Source organism: Cricetulus griseus, chromosome 5, assembly GCF_003668045.3.
Source record: "Cricetulus griseus strain 17A/GY chromosome 5, alternate assembly CriGri-PICRH-1.0, whole genome shotgun sequence".
Taxonomy (NCBI): domain Eukaryota; kingdom Metazoa; phylum Chordata; class Mammalia; order Rodentia; family Cricetidae; genus Cricetulus; species Cricetulus griseus.
In genome coordinates, this window is record NC_048598.1 from 156,238,754 (window position 1) to 156,261,625 (window position 22,872).

The 22,872-nt window shown below is 36.9% G+C and overlaps 1 long non-coding RNA gene across 2 annotated transcripts; it reads right to left on the reverse strand.

Moving 5' to 3' along the window:
* Positions 1 to 3,792: 3,792 nt before the first annotated feature.
* Positions 3,793 to 22,797, reverse strand: LOC113834517. Of its 2 annotated transcripts, XR_003486231.2 has the most exons (5): positions 22,733 to 22,797; positions 12,109 to 12,491; positions 7,048 to 7,132; positions 5,827 to 6,263; positions 3,793 to 4,125 (listed from the first exon to the last, which is right to left on the reverse strand). It is a non-coding gene; the product is annotated as an uncharacterized LOC113834517 (long non-coding RNA). The 2 variants fall into 2 exon arrangements; XR_003486230.1 differs by lacking the exons at positions 3,793 to 4,125; positions 5,827 to 6,263; positions 7,048 to 7,132 and having other exon boundaries at positions 11,101 to 12,491.
* Positions 22,798 to 22,872: the final 75 nt, after the last annotated feature.

Here is a 22,872-nt window from a genome sequence, read left to right on the forward strand (position 1 = left end):
TTAGGAAATCTTGTCCCTTTCCCCTTCTCAGGGGGACAATGTGTGTCTTTCTTAGGCTCTTCCTTGTTTCCTAGCTTCTCTGGCAGTGTGGATTGTAGGCTGCTACTTCTGCTCTAGATATAAAATCCATATATGAGGGAGTACATACCATTTTTGTCTTTTTGCAAGTGGGTTACCTCACACAGGATGGTGAAAGTTAGAATTAAAACAAATTTCAGAAAACTTACAAACATATGGAGACTGAATAATACCCAATTGCACCATCCCTGGGTCAAGGAAGAAATAAAAAAAAAAAAAAAGAAATTTAAGATTTCCTAGAATTCAGTGATAATGAGGACACAACATAGCTAAACTTATGGTACACTTTGAAAACAGGTCTAAGAGGAAAGTTCACAGAACTAAGAGCCAACATGAAGAAACTGGAGAATAGTCACACTAGAGAATTAACAACAAAACTGAAAGCTCTGGAACACAAATAAGCCAATGCACCCTGGAGTAGTAGACGTCAGGAAATAATCAAATTGAGGGCTGAAATCAATAAGTAGAAACTAGGAAAACAATACAAAGAATCAATGTACTGAAGAATTGGTTCTTCCAGAAAATCAACAAGATAAACAAACCTTTATCCAAACTTACCAAAGGACAGAGTGAACATGTAAATTAATAGAGTAAGGAATGAAAAGGGGGATACTCCTCCACTGCTGATGGGAGTGCCAACTTGTACAGCCACTTTGGAAAGCAGTATGGTGACTCCACAAGAAAATGGGAATGAGTCTATCACAAGTTCTAGCAATTCCACTCCTAGGCATATACCCAAAAGAAGCACATTCATATAACAAGGACATATGTTCAACCATGTTCATAGCAGCATTATTTGTAATAGCCAGAAACTGGAAGCAGCCTAGATGCCCCTCAAATGAAGAATGAATACAGAAAATGTGGTACATTTACACAATGGAGTACTACTCAGCAGAAAAAAACAATGGAATCTTGAAACTCACAGGCAAATGGATGAAACTAGAAGAAACCATTCTGAGCGAGGTAACCCAATCACAAAAAGACAAACATGATATGTCCTCACTCATAAGTGACCTGCTTTATGATACATATTAGTAACCGTGCTTTATCAGAGCTGTTTTTAGTGATGTTGCTCAGAATGGTTTCCCTCCAGATTATGATTGAGAAGCTAATTAAAAAAAAAATGGTGCCAGGTACCACAAGGGTAACAGAACTGTGCTGTTTTTCTGGGATTTTGTTTTTTACTTTTTTTTTTTTTTAAATGGAGAGTACTGGATGTCTTTACAATTTTGTTTAAATGACTGCAGAACCTGGAAAAGCTGTTGCTGCTATTGATGCATAACATACTGCTATTATTGGTCTTTTTATATAAATATAAATATAAATATAATGTACATATATAATTTGAATTTTTGGAAACTTTAGCTGTGCTGTCAACTTTGGAAAAAAGTATCCCAGTTTATCGCGTTCAGTTGGCATTGTACAAAAATTAACAGCCATATTGTTCTAGAAATGTTGAACTTAATTTTTTTCCATTTGTACAGGGGTAACACACTATATTAAATATGTAAGGTCTTAAAAAAAAAGAAGGGATTCTGAGAGCCCATCCCATATGAAGGGATGTTCTCTTGACCTGGACACATGAGGAAGGGCCTAGCCCTGGCCCAGGATGATGTGGTAGACTTTGGGGAGGCCCTTTTGAGGGCCTTACCCTGCCTGGGGAGTGGAGGGGGAATGGCAGGTGGGATGTTGGGGGGGAGAGGAGGGAGAAGGGATTGACATCTGAAGCAAGCTTGTTCCTAATTTGAACTAATAAAATTAAATTAAAATTAAAAAAAAAAGAAAAGAAAAGGGGGACATAACCACATACACTGAGGAAATCCAGAGAATCATCAGGTCATGCTTTGAAAACCTGTATTCTTCAAAATTTGAAAATCTAAAGGAAATGGATCATTTTCTGGATAGATTTCAATTACCAAAATTGAATCAAGAACAGATAAGCAATTTAAATAGACCCCTAATGAAATAGAAGAAGTCATCAAAAGTTTCCCAACCCCACCCCCCCAAAAAAAGCCCAGGACCAGATGGCTTCAGTGAAGAATTCTATCAGAAATTCAAAGAGCACTTTCTTAGGTGTCTTTCAGCCATTTTAGATTCCTCCATTGAGAATTCTCTATTTAGTTCTGTACCCTACCTTTTAATTGGATTAGTTAGTGTTTTGGTGGCTAGCTTCTTGAGTTCTTTTTATATTTTGGAAATCAGCCCTCTGTCAGATGTGGTGTTGGTGAATATCTTTTCCCATTCTGTGGGCTGCCATTTTGTCTTGTTGCCTACATCCTTTTCCTTACAGAAGATTCTCAGATTCAGGAGGCCCCATTTATTAATTGTCGATCTCAGTATCTGTGCTATTGATGCTATATTCAGGAAGTGGTCTCCTGTACCAATTTCTCTTCTAAGAGAAATCCAGTGTGACTGGATTTATGTTGAAATCTTTGAACCATTTGGACTTAGGTTTTGTACGAGGTGATAGATATAGATCTATCTATCTGCAATCTTCTACATGTCAGCATCAAGTTATGCCGGCACTATATGTTGAAGATGCTTTCTTTATTCCACTGTATAACTTTAACTTCTTTGTCAAAAATCAGATGTTCATAGGTGTGTGGATTAATATCAGGGTTTTCAATTCAATTCCATTGGTCTACTTGTCTATTTTTGTGCATATACCAAGCTGTTTTCAGAACTGTGTCTCTATAATAGAACTTGAAGTCAAGAATGATGATGTCTTCAGAAGTTCCTGTATTGTACAGAGTTGTTTTGGCTATCCTGGGTCTTTTGTTTTTCCATATAAAGTTCAGAATTGCTCTTTCAAGGTCTGTAAAGAATTGTACTGGATTTTGATGGGGAATGCATTAAATCTATAGATTTATTTTGGCAAGATCTCCATTTTTACTATGTTGATCCTACCTATCCAAGAGCATGGGAGATCTTTCCATTTTCTGGTATCTTCTTTAATTCCTTTCTTTAAAGACTCATAGTTTTTGCTATACAGGCCTTTCACTGGTTTGGTTAGTGTTACCCCCAAAGTATTTTATATATTTTTTGGCAATTTTAAATGGTGATGTTTCTTTGATTTCATTCTCACCCCTTTTATCATCCATAGGGCAACTACTTTTTTCTAGTTAATTTTATATCCTGCCACTGTGCTGAAGGTGTTTATCAGATGTAGGCATTCCCTGGTTGAGTTTTTTGGTCACTTATGTAAACTATCATATCATCTGAAAATAGGGAAAGTCTGACTTATTCTTTTCCCATTTGTATCCTCTTGATCTGTTTTGTTGTCTAATTGCTCTAGCTAGTACTTCAAGTACAATATTGAAGAGGTATGGAGAGAGTGGACAGCCTTGCCTTGCTCCTGATTTTCTTATTAATACGAAGTTATTCAATGCTCTTTCTTCTAGCTTTTGGACAACTGTACCACATTATCATCATCTATAGTTACCATCCTAGATACCAGCATACAAGAACCTATTCATCCAAACTAAATCTTAGCAGCTGTGTATCATTTGTATCCAGTTATAAATCTTTGACTAATATATAATGCATGACATATGTATATATATATGTAGTTCATAAACCATTGGGAATAGGTAGTTGCTAGCAATATTGCATAGGGAGAATAATGTATAGATAGGCAGGACAGAAAAATTCAGGTAACATAAAGAAAAATTGTTCCAGAAGGCAATAAAATAAAGTACCAGATCAATAACAGCATTAACATATATATATATATATATATATTCATGTATATATACATGAATGCATTATATGTTTGATAATAACAAGATTTTTCCATTGACAGAGCACTTTCAGCAGACTATGTCACATTATCCCAAACCTGAATGCTCTCCTTATCTTTCTTATGTTCTGACAGACTTCTCTACAGAAGTGATCACAAGTGACTCTCTTGGGACACTGATGTGTACACCATCATCCTCTTGATTAGATTATGTATGTGCTCCATTGTACCACAGCAATTCTCTGACCCCCACAATGAATCTTGTTATCTTCACACCATGTATTATCTTTAGAAATGAATTCTTCATGCTGTGAATAGAAGCAGAGAGGAAGAATGTAAATGAATATCGCAGTTGAAACATGCCAATAGTATGAACCTAAAATATTCAAGTAACATTATGCATCCTAGGTTCTATTTCATTGGGGACCTGGATTCATTCAGAACTGGCAAGTGTGACAAGCCAGTGTGACCACCTGACAAGTAAAGTTGAGAATAGATAGAACATTAAAACATCTATTATGTCTGTCAGAAGGCTCTGACAATCATCTTGATTAGAACAGAGTTTGGCTAGATTTTTCTCTTGCTACTGTGTAATGCTGACATCGACAGATCAACAAGCCTAGACTATAAAGTTGGATACATGAGTTATTAACAATGAGACACTCTTCCACTGCTCAGGATTTTGCACCCCTACAGAATAGCACTAAATAGCCTGGTAGCCAGAAAACTCACTCAATTAGGTTCTGCTGCCAGTTTCTGCTATAAGCCCTTCAATACTGACAATTTAGCTATATGAGGTTCCATTAGTCAAATAGCACAGGATCCCACTCAAAAGGGATTATTTAGCCAAATATCTTCCCTGCCACACATGTGATCTAATACTGATCTTCTAATGTGGCATAGCCTGCTATTGCCTAGGAGTTACTTTTATTATGCCTTTTCTGCACTACACAAGATGGAGAGATATCCGCAACATAACAAACATGGATTCCATGTGTAAATTTGCCATTGATAGACCTTAAGTAACATACCATATAAAATTAATCATAAGGACTGGGAATGTAGCTCAGTTGATAAAATTGTCTAGCAACAACCAAATCCTGAGTTGATAAAAGCATATAATAAGCCAGGTATTTTTGTATACAACTGTAATTTCAGCACTACTAAGGAGGTATAGGCAGGGGTATCCGGGTATTTTAGTTAGGGTTTTTATTGTTTCAAAGAAACATCATGACCAAAAAGCAAATTGGGGAGAAAAGGGCTTATTTGTCTTCCACTTCAGCATTGCTGTTCATCATTGAAGGAAGTCAGGACAGGAACTCAAACAGGGCAGGATCCCAAAGACAGGAATTTGTTACAGTGTTCCTGCCTGGTTCCTCTGCCTCAGAGCCCTCAAGAAACACACGATACATTATATTAATTATAATCTGTTGGCCGATGACTAGGATTTCTTATAGGTTAGCTCTGTCTTAAGTATTAACCCACATCTACTAATATATGTATTTCTACATGGACTTATTTTACTAAGAACACCAGACTCATGTGTCCTCTCCTCCTGGGATCACATGGCAACCTCTCTCTTACTACACTTTCCAGAATACTCCCTGTCTCCTAGCCTCACCTACCTTGCTTCCTTATTTGCTAACAGTGTTTTATTCATCAACCAATAAGAGAAACTTATGTACAGAACACTTCCCCCATCATGTCCTCTTATCTGTCTAAAAAAAAGAAAGTTTTCACTTTAACATCTTCAAATTATATATAACAAAATACTTATTAAGCAAGAACTATAATTACAATATTTGGTTCAATAACATTTAGTAAGATTATTGAAAATATTTTATCTATCCTCTCTTTGTGAGTCTAAAGTTTTGTAAATAACTTATCTTTTATCATAACTAAGGAAAACTATAACCATAACTATCTGTCTTCAACTCCATCAAAGACCAAAGAAGGATAATATATAAACTCTAGAATTGACAAAAACAACTTGCTGCCTGGTCAGTCACCTGAAGTTCTTTTGTAATGTTCCATCTTTGGCCCATAGCCAAAAGGTGTTTGGCAGACTCCTCGGTAATGCAGGAAATTTTAAACTGTCTGCCTGTATTGGCAGTTTGTTAGTCACTTTTCTTTGTGTCCTGTAGGATGTCTGGAAGAGTCTTCCAGGAAGCAGGAACCCAGTAGCAATGTCCACCTTGTTTCAGCAGTCACTTTCCCTCAGCCTCCTGAATGCAGGGATAACAAGCAGATGCCACTATGCACATTCTTAACCTTGTGGGTCTTGCATGTCCAGTTCATACAATAAGTCAAACAGTCCAGACAAGAGCAGTTTCTTTCCCAAATGGCTAGTCTTGCCACATTGGAAGCAAACTCCATGATGAGTTTCTTCAATGTTCATCTTCTCTTTTGACACAGTTGGTGTATTGCCAGGAGCAGTTGTGTCTCACTGTCAAGAAAAACCCTAAACCATTTTAAATGCCATATTCTGTAGGCATTTAATACCTAAATAAAAGGATAAATATACATAGAGCAAATTTGACCTTAAATTGTATCAAGAAATGAAAATCCATTCCAATACAAAGTATTAATTTCTATACCATAATCTCTCTTTTAATTTTAAAAAGAGATTGGTTGTGATCATTAACCATTCATTAGCAACCCCAATTAAATGAAAAAAATTAGAAACAATATTTAGGAATTTGGGCATCTTTCTTTATTCATCAACCAATATGTAAGACATATGTACAAATGACTTCCCCCATCAGGAGATGATGCTAAGGCCATGGAGGAGAGATACTTACTGGCTTACTTCTCCTGATTGGCTCTGCATAACTTCTTATATAACCCAGGGCCAGCAGCCCAGGGATGGCATCACCCACCTTGGGCTGGGCCCAACCCCATTGAACATTAATTAAGAAAATTCCTTACTGCTGAATCTCATGGAGGAATTTCCACCGTTGAGGTTCCTCCCTCTAATGACTCTTTCTTATGTCAAGTTGACACACAAAACTAGCCAGTAAACAGGGTAACTATTTTATTTGGCCATATAGCAAGTTTGAGGCTCATCTTGTATGGATGAGACTGCAAAACAAACAAACAAACAAACAAACAGAGAACAAAGAGAGGAAGGAAGAGGAAGGAAGGAAAGAAGGAAGGAAGAGGAAGGAAGGAAAGAAGGAAGGGGAAGGGAAGAGAAGGGAAGGGAAGGAGAAGAGAGAAAAATAGAAAACCTTTGCCTTTGAAGACATCACATAATACTGCTGGATAGGCAAGACTTGGTCGTCTTCTGTCATCCATTATCTGATCCTAGAGAAACTGAAAATTTTAAGGACAATTAGACAGAGGTGAAGTCATGATATAAAATATGTTTCCAACAAGTAAATCAAATCCCTAGTGATATTTACTAATAAATAATGTTTTCCTAAAATGTTCCTCAAGCAGCATACAGATGGCATGTCTGGTTTTGCTGATCAAAAATGAGTTAGAAATTTGGAGATTCTTAGGAGTGTCTAGTTGTGTAATTATTGAACATGAAATGGAAAAGTTTAATAACCAAGAGAGTCCTTTACAGTGAATCAGACATGAGCAACCTGCAGATTGTAGACCAAATTTTCACATGCCCAATCCCTCACACATTGTCGGTGGAACTATCTACTCCATTGGGTGACAGGCCCACAGATCTTAGCACAATAGATTTCATGACAGATGTACCAAAGTACCATTTAGGCATCAGAACCCAGAATGTAGGCACAATACATGCCAAAACAAGAAGATCCATCAAATTCGATAGTTCTAGGAATTCCCAGGGTTTCCTGTAGCTCTTTGAATGGGGCTGATTCTTTAATTTTCTTGGTTGCTGTTTATCACTCAATGATGAAAGTCTGTTATGATAAATCTTTCCGCCAAAAGCCGCCCAAGCCCTACCACCACCTAGGCAGTCTCCACCAGCCGCCTGAGTTCTGCCTGCTGAGTTAGGGCCCAAATTAATGCACAGAGACTTGTATTATGTACATTCGCTGCTTGGCCAATGACTAGGAGTCTCATCTGTTAGCTCAGTCTTAATTATCATAAACCTATATATTTTATAAGACTTATCTTATAGATTATTCCTTCTGCTGGTGCCCTCTCTTGCCGGTGGATCACATGGCACCTCTGGAGGAAGTGAGAGGGGGAAAGGGGCCACTTCCTGCTTGTCCTTCCTTAAATATGAGTCTCCCTGCTATGTCTCTTCCTGCTTGGATCACCACTTCTTACTACATTTCCCAGAATCCTCCTCAAATCCTAGTCCTGCCTAACTTGCTGCCTCATTGGCCAAACAGTCCTTTATTTATCATCCAGTAAGACAAACACATACACAGAAGCACTTCCCCATCAAAAGTCTTCCAAAATCTTTTCATAAGACACTTCAACATTCAGTACAGTTCTTGATAAATTTAAAGTTTGAACAACTTAGATTGAAACAGGGAGATATGACTTAAAATCCTATCAAGTGTTCCATGTGGTCTCTACTCAGAAGACCATGATGGGTTTCTTGCATTTCTTTGAGTTTGGTGGGTCATATGAGAAATTTGCTAAAATTGTTAAGATCTCTTCCAGTTAATTTCTCAGTGTCATTGTCAACTTAAGGTTTTTGTTCCAATGCTTTACCAATGTCTTTATGTTCTTTGATAGGAATAGTTACTGCACATTCAATGTTTGGAAAGTTTCATTGTATTTGAAACAAATACCCTGGCTTTCCACCATACTTATCACCATCATACTCTTACCCTCATAGTAGAAAAGTGCAAGTTCCTCTTTATCTTTCATTACATGAAACTATGGAGAAAATGTCTGCTTATAATCTATATAACCTAACTGGTAGCTTCAAAATAAAAAAAGACAAATCTAACATAAATATAAATGTTTTTCAGTCTAATAAACCTCTGGCCACTACAACATTTCAGGGAATTAACAGGCATTTACCTGGCTGTGAAGAAAACCTCTTCCTGGCAATAACACTCTAAAAGGGAGAGAGGGTCAAAGGCATCCTGAAAATCTAACATCCTTTTGGTGTTGATGAAGTAGCTTAAAAGACCTATAAGAACATCATGGCTGCAGGACTGTACAGGTGTTTTGTGATAACTTCATTTGTGACAACTTAAGCATCTAAGGCTCAGGTGACAGCTACTGAAGAGAATACCAAAAAAGAAGGAAAAGAAGTAATGATTTGAATAAAATGAAAAGTTAAAATTTGTTTGCCAAAATCATAAGGATTAAGGATTGAATCTTGGGTCTTGGAAAGAGAGATTTCCATTCTGGGAATGATAAAATGAGAAGGAGATGAAGTTTCTCTTTTCTAGAATGCTCTACAGTCAGGTACTTCTCACAAGAAAGATTCTACCATGAAGCATCAATGAGAACATAGACCAGTTCTCACAATTTTTGTGCATATTAGTATAAGGTCCAAATAACCAGGTTAGGCAGGACATGCCAAAAATTCTAACCACTTAAGACCTTAAAAGGGAGGAACTCTTGAGCCCAGGAGTTCTAGGCCACAATGGGTATATGCACAAGAAAGCTCATATGAAGACTCTGTACCAATTCAGTTAATAATAATATCACACAGAGAACGTACTGGGAAGATAGCTCAGTTGACAACTGAAGCCATGCAATCACAAGGATCAGAGTTCCATTCCCAGAACCATGTAAAAAGCTGGGTGTGGTTGCACCCTGTTTATAATTACAGATTGAAGAGGATTGCTTGGATTTGTCAGCCCTCTAGCCTTACGTTATTGGACAGCTTCAGGTTCCAAAAAAGTCCTGTCTCAAAGAACAAATAACTAATTCTCAGTTCTCAAGGAACCTGAAGTTGCTCTCTGGCCTGCACACAGGTACAGACACATCACCACACACAAATTCACACATACATTTAAAAAGAATTCACACAGGAAAGTTTAGAAAATATTTTTGATTATTAGAACCTACAACAAGTCAGTTAAAATGGGATCTCTAGTGGAAGGACACAAACCATAGTAATTTCAAAAAGTCCCCCAGGAATATCTAAAGTACAGTGAGTTTTAGGAACCACTAAAACAAAAATGTAGAGAAAGACATGTTTTCCTAAATACTTTAGGGAAGAAACCTACAGGTTAGCTACTTGTATACATTACACTCAGTACTAAAGGAAAGAAAGTCTTGTTTTGTTGTTGTAGAAAAACAGACTTTTGTACTCATAGTACAAATGTGAAGGTTTAAATAAATAAGCTAAGGAGATAGTTTCATCTGGGTTTGGAATAATTGGAAATTACTCCAAAGACCAACAAGAATATTGATGAATTCCTATTATTTTATAGCATATGCACAAGAAAGCTCATAGGTGAGCTAATAACATTGTATTCTGAACCTTTCAGTCCCTTCTTTTGTTCACCTCACATGTTGTCATGAATGCCACAAGAAAAGCTCACAAAAGCTTAAAATTTTAGCTCCAGTCAAATAATTAAAATAACAAGGATGACTTAGTGGCTTCATAAAAATTAAATCAGGTACTTGTTTCAAAGAAGCTTATTATGGGTATGAGGATCCAAGGAGCCATGTTAAGGTTGATGGCCCATCCAAAATCTTGCTATTATCTTTAGGTGTATATATGTGCTGGAATGCCCCAGTATTTGGCTGTGTTAAAATTGCCTGAAGACTGTCCCCTCCCCCAATGGGTGTTTTGATTTATATTGCCACCAGCTTTATTCTACTTCCACTGATTAGTTTGCATTTACATTTTCATAGCATCCAGCTGCTCGACATTCATGATTTATATTCATCCAATGTAATTAAAGTATTTGTTGTGGGTTTATAAGTTTTTTAATGGTCTATATTTCTACATTTTGTGTCTCTCCTTTTCCAAATTTATTTTATTCATCAAGCTGTGTCCTAAAAAGCAGTAGAAACAATTACCTCTAAAGTGTGTTAGTATACAGCATGAATAACACTCAGGCTGGATTTAAAACTACCCTCACTCGAATTACCAATTCAGAGCTGGAAATAAATGTGTCTCTCTCCAGAAATTAGAATCTAATTATGTACAATAAACCATGCTAAATAATATCAAGGGTCTAGCCTAAACCAACAAAAACTCAAACAGCCCCTACACAGGGCAGAAATATTCTCCACACATTTGGTCTTTGGGGTGAGGTAATTCGCATGTATCTATGGCACTGCAGAGTCTGGCCACACTTTCAACAAGTTAAGTTGAAATATATATTGATTTATCAGGTATAGCCTATTTCTTTTGCCTGATGATGAGCACACACTCAGGTTGAGCAATACTTTTAATTCAATCTCCTGTAATTAATAGGTAATTAGCTATAACTCTCAAAGTAACAGTGAAATGCCAAATAAGCCATTTAAACATTACAAATAAAATAGAAAAATTGCATTCAGTGCTTAAGGATGGTTCTTGAAGCTAAACAAACTTTAGAATTTAAATTCTCATTGACTCCTGACTCAATTCTAATTGGCATTAATCACACTCCAACTCTCAATATCTTTACACATGTGCCTATTAAACCACCCATCATCTAACCTTGTCTTCAACACTTAATTCTTTCATCCATTTCCAAAAACTATAATTTCCTCAACTCACTAAATGTTGATCCACACTTCTAGCTCAAGCCATAATTCAAGTCTACCATTCAACAGAAGCCTTGCTTAGCTCATGTCAACAGCTTGCCCTATAGCTTCTGAGTTGGGCAGTATTCAGTCAGTGTAGAGATGATTTTACCGAAGAATCATTTATCATTTGAACAACTGTCTTCAAATAAATGGTGAATTGGTTGGGAGAACTAGGTAATATCAAATTCAATTTGTTCCAACTCTTCTGAAGAGAGTATAAAATGTAAAATTGAAATAGTTATAAATGCCTATGATATGATCACTAGAATGCTTACACCTATTGCTCATTAATGTTGACATGCTGGATTTGTTAAAGTGTGAAAAATAGTGCCACATTTAGCACAGATATTTATTCAGTAGCTTCTGGATTTTTCATGTTTTTCCCCATTTTTTATGGCCATTTCATAGTTGTAACTAAAAACTCTGCCTCTGAGATTTCAGAAAACAGAACTTAAAAGATGACTCTCATTTTCAGTAATATTCTCCAGAGACTTATTTTCAAAGCTCATTTTACAATAATTTTAATCTAATAGAAAGCTTTCAAAAATCCAAATTAGTTTGCTAATACAATTACAACAAATAAGCACCAAGTTGTGGATTTAGTCAACAACAATGTAAATGTCAATAGATCTGTTTTCCTTACTTACTTGCCTTTAGAATCCTTTAGAAACCATCTATGTTCCTAGGGTCACAGCTCACTCCTCTATATTGGAGTCAGGGATCCAGTACTCTCAAATCTCACTCTAACTATGACATTTGGCTTCATTCCTATATTTATAAAGATGATTATGATATGATGAACCTGCACATATCAAGATAGTTCAATATAATCTCTCATTCCAAAATCAGCTTGAATTGAGACATTTGCATCATAGGCCTTCTCTTCAAGGCTCAGAAGATATCATGGCAGAGGGCAGGAAGACTGGATGATACAGAACATGTGGAAGGCAGCTCCCAAATAAAGTCTTTGGAACATGACAAGTCCATTGCATCCAGGAACTGACAGCAGTGGTGGTTACCTGTCAAAGACCTGCACAAACAACATCAAGTTAGTAAACATTGTTCAGTATTTATTTTCCACATCTCTATACACACACACACACATACACACACACACACACACACACACACACACACACAAACACAACCCACACTTTTCTTTTTAAACCTGGACTTCTGGTACTATTTTGCAGATACAAACCTCCATTACCTCTGAATAGTTAGTCTGTATATTTTTTAAGTAATCAGATTATTCTTATAATTTTCATTACATTATTTACCTAAATCAAAATATTGTCTCATCAAATATTATTATCTAATTTGCATTTATATGGTGTCAGATTTTTCAGGTTGCCACAACAGGTGTAGTGTCTCAGTAAATGAGAACTTTTGACCATATTTTCCTTTTTCTGTCATGTCTCTTTTGGTGCCTTCCATCTTAATATTTCTTCAATATATGGAAGTTTCTTGAATAATATGGATAACTTCTGAGAGAAAAGTCAATTATTTTAGAAAATGTCCTTCAGTGTAGATTTGATTGGTGCAATCGCTTTATTAAGGTAGTTAGATTCAGGTCATCATTTTTTAGCAAAATTGTCAAGATGGTAAAATTGTACATCCATGGAGGAGACTCCCTAGAAACTATTCAGCTACATTTGTTCAGTCCCATAGAAGAATTGCAACACCTATCTATTACACCTGCCTGGATTTATTCCAGTCTACATACATAATGCAATTGAACATATCACATTGTATCTATTACAACTACACATCAACTCATATAAAAATTAAGGTTAAAAATCTAGAATTTGATTCTCTAATATTTGTATTCCAATTACAAGATGTTTTCCTTTTGTTTTTACTGAAGATGCAATGAGTTTTCCATGTTTAACATTATTCAAGATGTCCTTCACTTTCTGCTCAACTTGACAAACTTCAGATGAGTTTCATCCTAACTAAAAACCCCAGATTTCTTTTCTTTTAATTAAATTAATTAATTATTTTATTATCTTATTTAATTAATTAATACAATTATTTAAATTATTTACATAATTATTTAATATTTATTTAAATAATCAATTATTTATTTAAATGATTTAATTAATTTAAAACTTTCAATTATCAATTTTGTTCTCTGATCCTTTCAGATGCAATTATTCTCCCAGGTTTCTGCCAGTTTTGTAATCCAGAAATGTGTGTCTCAGGAACGTAGGAGTCATTCCCTTCAGAAGCAATCATCAAAGATCACCAAAGGAGACTGTTTTAATGACACAACAAATGTATTTTTAAGATTTCATGATTGCCACACTGTCATATATAGAAGACACTAACTCACTGCAACTGGCCAGACCCTCTGGTACTTACAAAACTTCTGAGATATTCCCAAAGCCTTTATTAGAGGGGTTATGATATTAACGTGCACTACCAGGTCAGTTGTTCTCTGAATTTTGGCCAGTTGTTGATTTCTGTGATGGGCTCTGTCTACCGCAAAAAGAAGCATCATTAATGAAGGGTGTAGTTATCTAAATATTAATGCCCCCCCATAGGTTAGTATATTTAAACGCTTAGGGAGTAGCAAATTTTCAAAGGATTAGGAGGTGTGTCCTTGTTGGAGGAAGTAGGCCACTGAGGGTGGGCTTTGAGATTTAAAAAGTAAGCCAGGCCCAGTGGTTCTCCTTCTCTGCTGCCTGCAGATCTGAATTTAGAATTCTCTGCTTTTTCTCTAGCACCATGTCTGCCTGCATGCTGCTATGCTCCCCACTATGCTAAGAATGGACTAAACTTCTGAAACTGTAAGGAAGCTTCAATTAAGTACTTTGCTTTATAAAAGTTGCCATGGTTATGGTCTCTCTTCACAGCAATAGAATGCTGACCAAGACATTGGGTGTTTGGTATTATGCTCAATAGGAGGGAATCTTTCCCTACTCATGGAAACTTAGTCAACTGCTAAGGCTGCTGAGGTCATGGAATCAAGAGGAGAACCTCTATTGTCACTTTCATAAATGGAAATATTTCCTAACTGCAGTTAAATAACCTAATCTCACCATGTCAGGATGTAGAACTCTCGGCAATTTCTCTAGCACCATGTCTGCCTGTGTACCTCCATGTTTCCCACCATGATGATAATAGACTGAACCTCTGGACCTGTAAGCAAGCCCCCAATTAAATGCTTTATTTTATGAGTTTCTGCCATCATAGTGTCTTCACAGAAATAGACGAGTGACTAAAACTGTATATGAAAATAAATGAAATGAAATGAAATGAAATAAAATGAAATGAAATGAAATGAAATGAAATAAAATGGTTAAACATTGAAAACAGGATGGAGTGATGCTGTTGTGTACTCTTTTGATCTATGAGTCTCTATGGGAGATCAAGAGTTTAATTCCAATCAACCCCACTCAGCAAACACCAAACGGCCTCACTCCATTCATCCACTTGCTCTCTGAGGCCCATCAGTACTTTCCAATAGATAATCTAGACACCTCCTGCCTTTTCTCCCAGTAGAGTTGGACTTAACCTCCCTTTCCCATTTTGTGATTCTCATTTTCCTGATGAAATAGATGTGAAAGAAGTCTTTACCCCTTTAACTTGGGTGGGACAACATTTCTTCTGCAAACTTAAATAAATATTTTTAATGATAGAGTTAGTTTTCCCTGAAAAACTTTAAGTAACTAATGGATGGCAAGTATAGTGGTGCTAGATATTAAATATTATTGTTTATTTTCATTTGTGTCAGGACAGGGTCCATGAATGAATCTGTGTGAAATTTCTGAAAGCTTCTAAGAAAACTCCAAGTAAACAAGACAAGGGTCTTATAACCTCTATTTCTACATAACATGGACTTTTTGGAATGTGTTTTCATGCCCCTCCCCGGTGTACTAAATAGGATCCCAACCAGAAGGGCCCCAAATTTATTTGCTTTTGCAAAGGAGATCAACTGCAGATTGCATACACCAAGCACGCCCCTCACTGGCTAGTGATTCTCCCTGGTATTTCCAGTAGTGACCTCTCATAAGGTATGTAAGGATCATCTGTTTCTGCTGGCTTCTGCCACCCACAAAATTTGATTTCAAATTCTAGAGTTCAATACTTCAGCTGCTGCGTCCCTCTATCTGCTTTCTGACCACCGCTCTTGTCTGTCTGGGCCACGTAGTCTATCACACCTCTGACCTGCTCTATGCTACACCTACTATACCCATGTGCCTGTATGGGCATCTCTCTTTTCTCCAGCTTTCTCAGCTCTCTCACCTCCCCCAGGAGCTGCAGTCCTACCTGCTGCAGCCTGGGACTCTTTTCCTTTCTTCCTTACCCTGGGAGTTACATGCTGTCTCTCCTTGTGTCCTTGTGGACGAATACTTTTTGAGTTTCCTTGCCTGCACCAAGCAGGTGCCTGCCAAATCCTGTAGGTTATCTACATCCTCTAAGTTTCTATGATATTGGAATCCCCAGTTGGGTGGAATTCCTGCCTATTCCTCCTTACTCCTTTACCTCTCCTCTCCTTGTCTATGCCATAAGTGTCTCTCTGGTTCCCAGAGCCTGCTATGTCCTTGGTGACCACACTGTGGCCAGCATTCTCTTGACTGTGACCTGCTACAGCCATCAGGGTCTCTGTACTACTGGATCCCTTTTCCCTTGCACTCTCCTGGTCACCTTTCACTCCAGACTCTAGCAACTTCAGCTCTAACCCTAAGCCTAAACCCTCTTGGAGATTACAGGAACAACCTCTCCCCCATGTGCAGTGCTCTGTTTTGCAACTCTTTTTTCTATTTTCCTGCATGGACTAATGTTTTATTACTACAGCTCAGGTTCACTTCAAATCAATGACCAAAAAAATTGGCACACTTGATTTCCAAATTGTCACAGATTTTAACAATTTCTGTCACCACCCAAAGAAATGATCCCATTGTCACTGATCTCTAGGGTTCAACTTCCCAGTTTTAGGAATCTCTTATCTTTATGATTTCTCTGCTCTCAAAATTTCTCTTAAAAGACTATGACGGAGACTCTGTCTCAAGATTTGTAAATCCATTAGGTATGATTTATTAAAGCTTGCCCAAGTATTCAGAAAGGAAAGTCAGCCACAAGCCATGGAAGCCAGGTACACACCTTTAATCCCAGAATTTAGGATTAAGAGTTAGATGGATCTCTGTTCATTGAAGGATACACTGAGCTACGTGATATTGATCCAGTCCTAAAGAGAAACAGCTCACACAAAGATGACCTCAGCACTTGGGATCACATGCCTTGAATCCCAGGACTCATGAAAGGACAAGATCATAAGAAAGGAACAGGGTTTCAGAGCTATTCATTCTCTGGGCACATTGAAGATAGGAAGGCATTAAGTCTCAGGATTCTCCTGCCAAGATGAGGGGAGGCATCGGTCTGAGGTTGGGTGGAGCCAGGATAGCCTTTCCATCTGAAGTAGAGTAAGAGCTAGTGGCTGGCTACTTTGCTTTTCTTATCTTCATCTTGTAGTTTGAACCCCAGTATCTATTTCTGAGTCTTTTATTTATCATGTTGCAGATTAAAAATCTATATAATCTGTAACAAAGTTTGTCTTTAAACTTATAACCAAAGGCTTATAATTAAAATTCTATACATAGGTCTATACATAGGTAATGTTAATTTTCAGCAACATATTTATAATATAATTCTTGTTTAGGATTTTTATGTGTATGTCTATATGTATATGTAACTTGGATTCAACTCTGTGAGTGTGTGTGTGTGTGTGTGTGTGTGTAAGAGAGAGAGAGAGAGAGAGAGAGAGAAAGGTAGATTCAACTCTATAGGTGTATGTATATTTGTGTATGTAACTTGGATCTAAGTGTGTATGTATGTGTGTTTGTAAGTTGGAATCAGCTCTGTATAGGTATGTATACAGATTCAATTCTGTATACATAGATTCAATTTTCATTTAAAAACATAAATGTACTAGAAAAACAGATGTTTTTTAAGTAGCAACCATTTGGCTCTCCTCCATCTTAGCCAATGTCCTCATCAAGATGGAACCAACTACATGGATGGGAGCCATCTTTACTAAGTTTAAAGAGTACCTATCATGTGACTTAGAACAATTGTAAAACTTCTTAGTCCTAATGAGCTCTTTGTCATTGTATCTCTTTCTAGGATAAGGAAACATCAAGACTCCAAAACACTTTGGATTGGTATAGATCTTTCTATGGTGAGAAAATTTAAGGTTATATTTGCTATAACATATTATATATGTGTTTTAACTCTGGTTTACAATATGCTCTACATGGCAATAAAATTTTAAAGTTATAAAATTCTATTCCAATTAACAAAATATGACTTAGAGTTTTATACCTAATTATTTCTTTGCAAAGTGTTCAACACCAGGCTTCTAAGAACATTTAGGTGACAACATAAGTTTATTAAATAAGGGATATTTGATAATTAAGATTTATAAATTCCTAAGGTCTACTCAGGTTCACAGTAATATTTGTCTAGCTTCTTAGTCTTTGCTCACTTTAAGCTTTAGCTATTTAGATAAGCTAAATTATACAAAAGACAGCAATGTTCTATAGTAGTGGACCATAAAAGGATCAGTAAAGTTGCCAGTCATCCTATAGATTTTATCTATGATTACAAGTTTTATTTTTATACTAAAAGACCTTCAGTTAAAAAAATTGTTATTTTTAAGGATAAACTTAATAGAAATAAAAATGTAAAGTCCTAATCTTTTCAAAGTTAAGCATAAAACAAATAGTGAGACTATCATTTGTTTAGTTTAGATATGCTTAAAGATAATGGTCTTCAAACGGCAGAGGTCTTCTGAATATGGCATTTAAATGTTTAATGGAAAGAGATTACTATGACACACAAAGACTCCCTGATACTAGCAGTAACCTCAAGGTCTACAAAGAAGATGATGGGGCAAAGAATCTGTGTGGAGCTTGTTTTAAATGTGAAATAGCTAGCTACTGAGTGAAAAACTGCCCTTGTCTCACCTGCTACCAGGACCCTGTCCAAAGTGTGGAAAGTCAGGAGTCAATTACCCCACTTTGAGTAGACAAAGTAGGCTGGTCTCTCAAGTTTCAACTCCATAGGAGAGTCTTTTAGATCTTTTAGGCCTGGAAGCCAAAGAAGGGAGACCTGGGACATCTGGCCCTGCACCCTCATAGAATCAATACTATTATGGAGGAAGCAAGGGTAATTTTCCAGGTAGCTGGTAAGTCTCTGCCTTTTTATATATATCTTAGAATTGCTTGGTATGTACTTCCTCCTTACCTGGGTGAGGAGAATGTATCCTTCTAGGATCTCTGATGGCATTAACAACTAGGCTAATGATAGCTTTGTCAGTTTAACAGCAGCAACCAAAGCTTCAGTTGTCTTTTTAGTTCTCTTCACACGTAAAAATCAGGTCTCAGGCCTCGTTTTCCTAGCACTACTACTGTGTGTAGATCTGGTCTATCCTGACACCAGATTCTAAAAAGAGATAACATCACACAACAGATTTCAATGTGACTTTCTTATGTTCTGTTATTTAAAAGCAACTCACTTTACAATGACTGCTCACAGGAATCAACCACCTGTGTCTCATGGTAAATGATTGGATATAAAAAGAGTGTAAAGTTTATGTAAATTCTGAGCATATTATAAAAGCTTAAATAAATTGTAAGGATCTAAAAGAAGTGTTTGTAGACATGTAAATTGTGGTTATAAAGGTCTAAGAATATGTCTTAAGGGGTGTAAATGTCATTGTAAAGGTATAAGAAAGTGATTTAAATATTTAATCTTTCTTTCCCTGTATATGCTATTGTTATATTAAGATTTCAAAAATTTAGAGTTCTACCATTAATCAGTGGAGTTTGGATAAGCTATTAATCTAGCCTGGCAAACCCTGTCTATTGTTATCATAGTCACAAGCTCAAGATTTTAAATTTCATTTGGTTGTGTTCTAAGACTTAAAAGTGCTTCTCATTGTGCTAAAAATCAGCTGACTAACCTATAAACACAAGTGTTCTGGATAAAGAAGAGAGAGTTGATGCTTTTTACCCAAAATTATTTTGAGTCCCCAAGCTTCTACTATAACTCAAAGGTGAGAATCTACTGCCTTTTCCATAATGTGGATTTCAGTAGAGATTACAAACAGTGGTAATGCTAACATACCTAAAACATTTACCTTTTTGAAAACTTAAAAGCTTTTGTAATTTTCAGGGAATTAATTGCATTTCTCATGGGTCAAATGGATTCCAGAAAGTACTGTCAATCAACAGCTTGTTTCCCCACCTGCCTATTCTCCTTATTCCTGACAGTCCATCTCCTTTCTCCTTCTCTAGTCTTGGGACTCCTCTCATCCAACTATCAAGATCATGGACCTGGAAGTTTCAAATATATGCCGAAGAAAAAAAATCCCCCTAAACTCCTTAACTTTAACAGATGTAACCTCAAAATCTATATCCTGGACAGCCTGCTCTCCCTGGACTGGGCCAGCATCCCTGCTTTCTTGAGTATCCAAAGAAGTCAATGCCCCTGGACAACAGGAAGAAGTCTGAAGAATATATCACTCCAATTCCTGACCCTTTCCCATTTCCTTACTTTTTATAATAAATAAGAGAGAAAGGGATGTTGGTAAACTAAGAATAACCCACATTCCAGAACCAGGTGCACACCCAGGCAACCACTAGTGACTGAGTTCCAGTATCCATGTCGTTACCAACTGCCAAATGTGGCACATTTCTACTTTTGCCATGAATTGAGTCCCCTTTATAAAGGGTACTGCATCACTTCTCTCTCTCTCACTTACTCTTTTTCTCTCTCTGTTTCACCTCCTTCCCTTCCTCCCTCTCATCCCCCTCTCTCTTCTCTGTGCTCAGAGGCACCCACTTCATCAATAAATCTCTTGTGCTAGGTCTATATGGTGGTGTGGTCTTTGCCGAATTCTTTAATTCTCAGATCACAACAAAACCCTCACAGCAAATTCTACTAATATTTATGCCATTTAATATGTCTACCTGTCTTTGACATAAGCCACTTACTTTGTGGTTCACATGAGCATAGTTAAGACTCCTCAAAATCTCTCAAGAAGCATATTCTTTGAGATGTCTGCATACTCGATTTTTAACTATATGTATTGTGGTAGTGGGTGTGGAGAAGCATGTACATTTTCTAAAGTGAAATAATAACTGTATATTTTGATAACACAGGAGGAGGCACTATCTGATATCATTTAAATACAATATTCAGATTCTATATCCATAAAGGCCTCATTGCTTATTTGACTTGTATTTCTTTGTCTTACATCCCAAATTTTACAGTTTTGTGATTGAAAATATTCCTACCATTCTGAGAAAACTTAAGAAGCATCTTAGATTTTCCTTGAACTTTTCATTGGCTTCAATTTTACCAAAATTTCTTTGCCAATTTTCAATATTGAGTTCATGCATTGTAGAACATTCCTTCAGAAACTGGGCATATTGTCAGAATACACTTGATTGTAAACTTGACAAAGGAAGTGGAACTGTGAGGTGTGGCATTAGAGTAGGTATGGCCTTGTTGGAGGAAGAGTGTAACTGTGGAGATGGGCTTTGAGGTCTCATATATGCTCAATCTACACCAAGGATCTCAGACTACTTCCTGTTGCCTAAGACTCAAGATGTAAGAACTCTCTGCCACCTCTTTGGCACCATGTTTGCCTGTATGTCCCCATATCCAACTATGAAAATAATGAACTAAACCTCCAAACTCCAAGAGAGCCACCACAATTAAATGTTTTCCTTTATAAGAGTTGCTGTGGTCATGGTGTCTCTACACAGCAATAGAAACCCTAGCTAAGACAGAATTTGTTTCCAGGGACTGTGGTATTGTTATGACAGGCCTGAATAGGCTTTTGTTTTGAATAATATGTGCTTCAGGAGTTTCATTTAGGAAAGCAGTAGAATATTTTAAGTTCTGCTTGATGGGACATACAAGTAGGAGCATTGAAGACAGTGGTACTAAAAGTTATTTGAACTGTGGGGGACTCGCTCAGTTGTTTTATAGGAGAAGATTACTAATGTGTGCCCTAGAGAGTATTCTTATAGTATTTTGGTGAAGAATGTGGCTGCTTTTTGCCATTGTCCAAAGAGAGTGCCTAAGGCAAGAGTAAAGAGTTTTGGATTAATTCCTTTGGCAGAGTAAATCAAAAAACAACCTAGTATAGACTCTGTCATGTGGGTATTAGTGGTAACCCTAATGAAGATTTATAATGAAAAGGAGAAAGCTAAGTAGGGTAAATTACAAAATATAAAATTTTAGCAGAAAGCGAGCACAAGGAATTAAAGTAGAGCTAAGGTCTGTGATCAAGGAGATAAATAAATTGAGAAATTTCATAAAGGAAGTGATGACATCAAGGTAAGATCCCAACCAGCTATTTTTCCAACTAGTGAAAAGGAATTAAAGAAAACCTTAGAGTCAGGTGTAGTGATGTACACCTTTAACCCTAGCACTCCAGAGGCAGAAGAAATGATGCATCTTCCAATTTGAGGCCAGCCTTGTCTACAAAACAAATTCCAAAATAGCCAATCTTAGGCAATGAAAGTCACCATCAAAAACAGAAAGCTGCTGAAAATGTAATTAAAAGATCTCTGTGTTCAAGGCCAGTCTTGTCTACAGATCCAACTTCAGGACTGCTAAGACCATATGTTATGATAAATCTTCTGCCAAAAGCTGCCTGAGCCCTACAGCCACGTGGGCAGTCTCAGCCAGCTGCCCGAGTTCTGCCTGCAGTGTGGATGGACAAAATAATACAGAGACTTATATTATGTACAAATGCTGCTTGGCCAATGACTAGGATTTCTCATCTGCTAGCTCAGTCTTAATTATCATAAATCTATATATTTTATAAGATTTATCAGACCGCTTCCATTGGTGTCCTCCCTTGTCAGTGGATCACATGGCACCACTGGAGGATCAAAGGGGAAAAAAGACCACTTCCTGTTTGTCCTTACTTAAATATGAGTCTCCTTGCTATGTCACTTCCTGCCTGGATCACCACTTTTCTACTACATTTCCCAGAATCCTCTTTGACTCCTAGTCCCGTCTAACTTGCCGACTCATTGGTCAAACAGTACTTTATTCAACAACCAATGGGATGAACATACATAGTACATTCCCCATCATTTCCTCTTTTCTGTCTAAATAAAAAGGATAACTTATCTTTTATAATAACTGAAGAAAACTAAAACCATAACTATCTGTCTTCAACTCTATCAAAGACCACAGAAGGAAAATATATAAACACTAGAATTGACAGAGACATCTCGATACCTGGACAGTCACCCAAAGTTCCTCTGTAACCTTGGGGCATCCATCTTCAGCCTATAGGCCACAGTGTGTCTGGCACACTTCTCCATTTCAACAGGAACCCTTTAGTACTCTCTTGTTTTGTAAGTTCAACAGTCACTTTC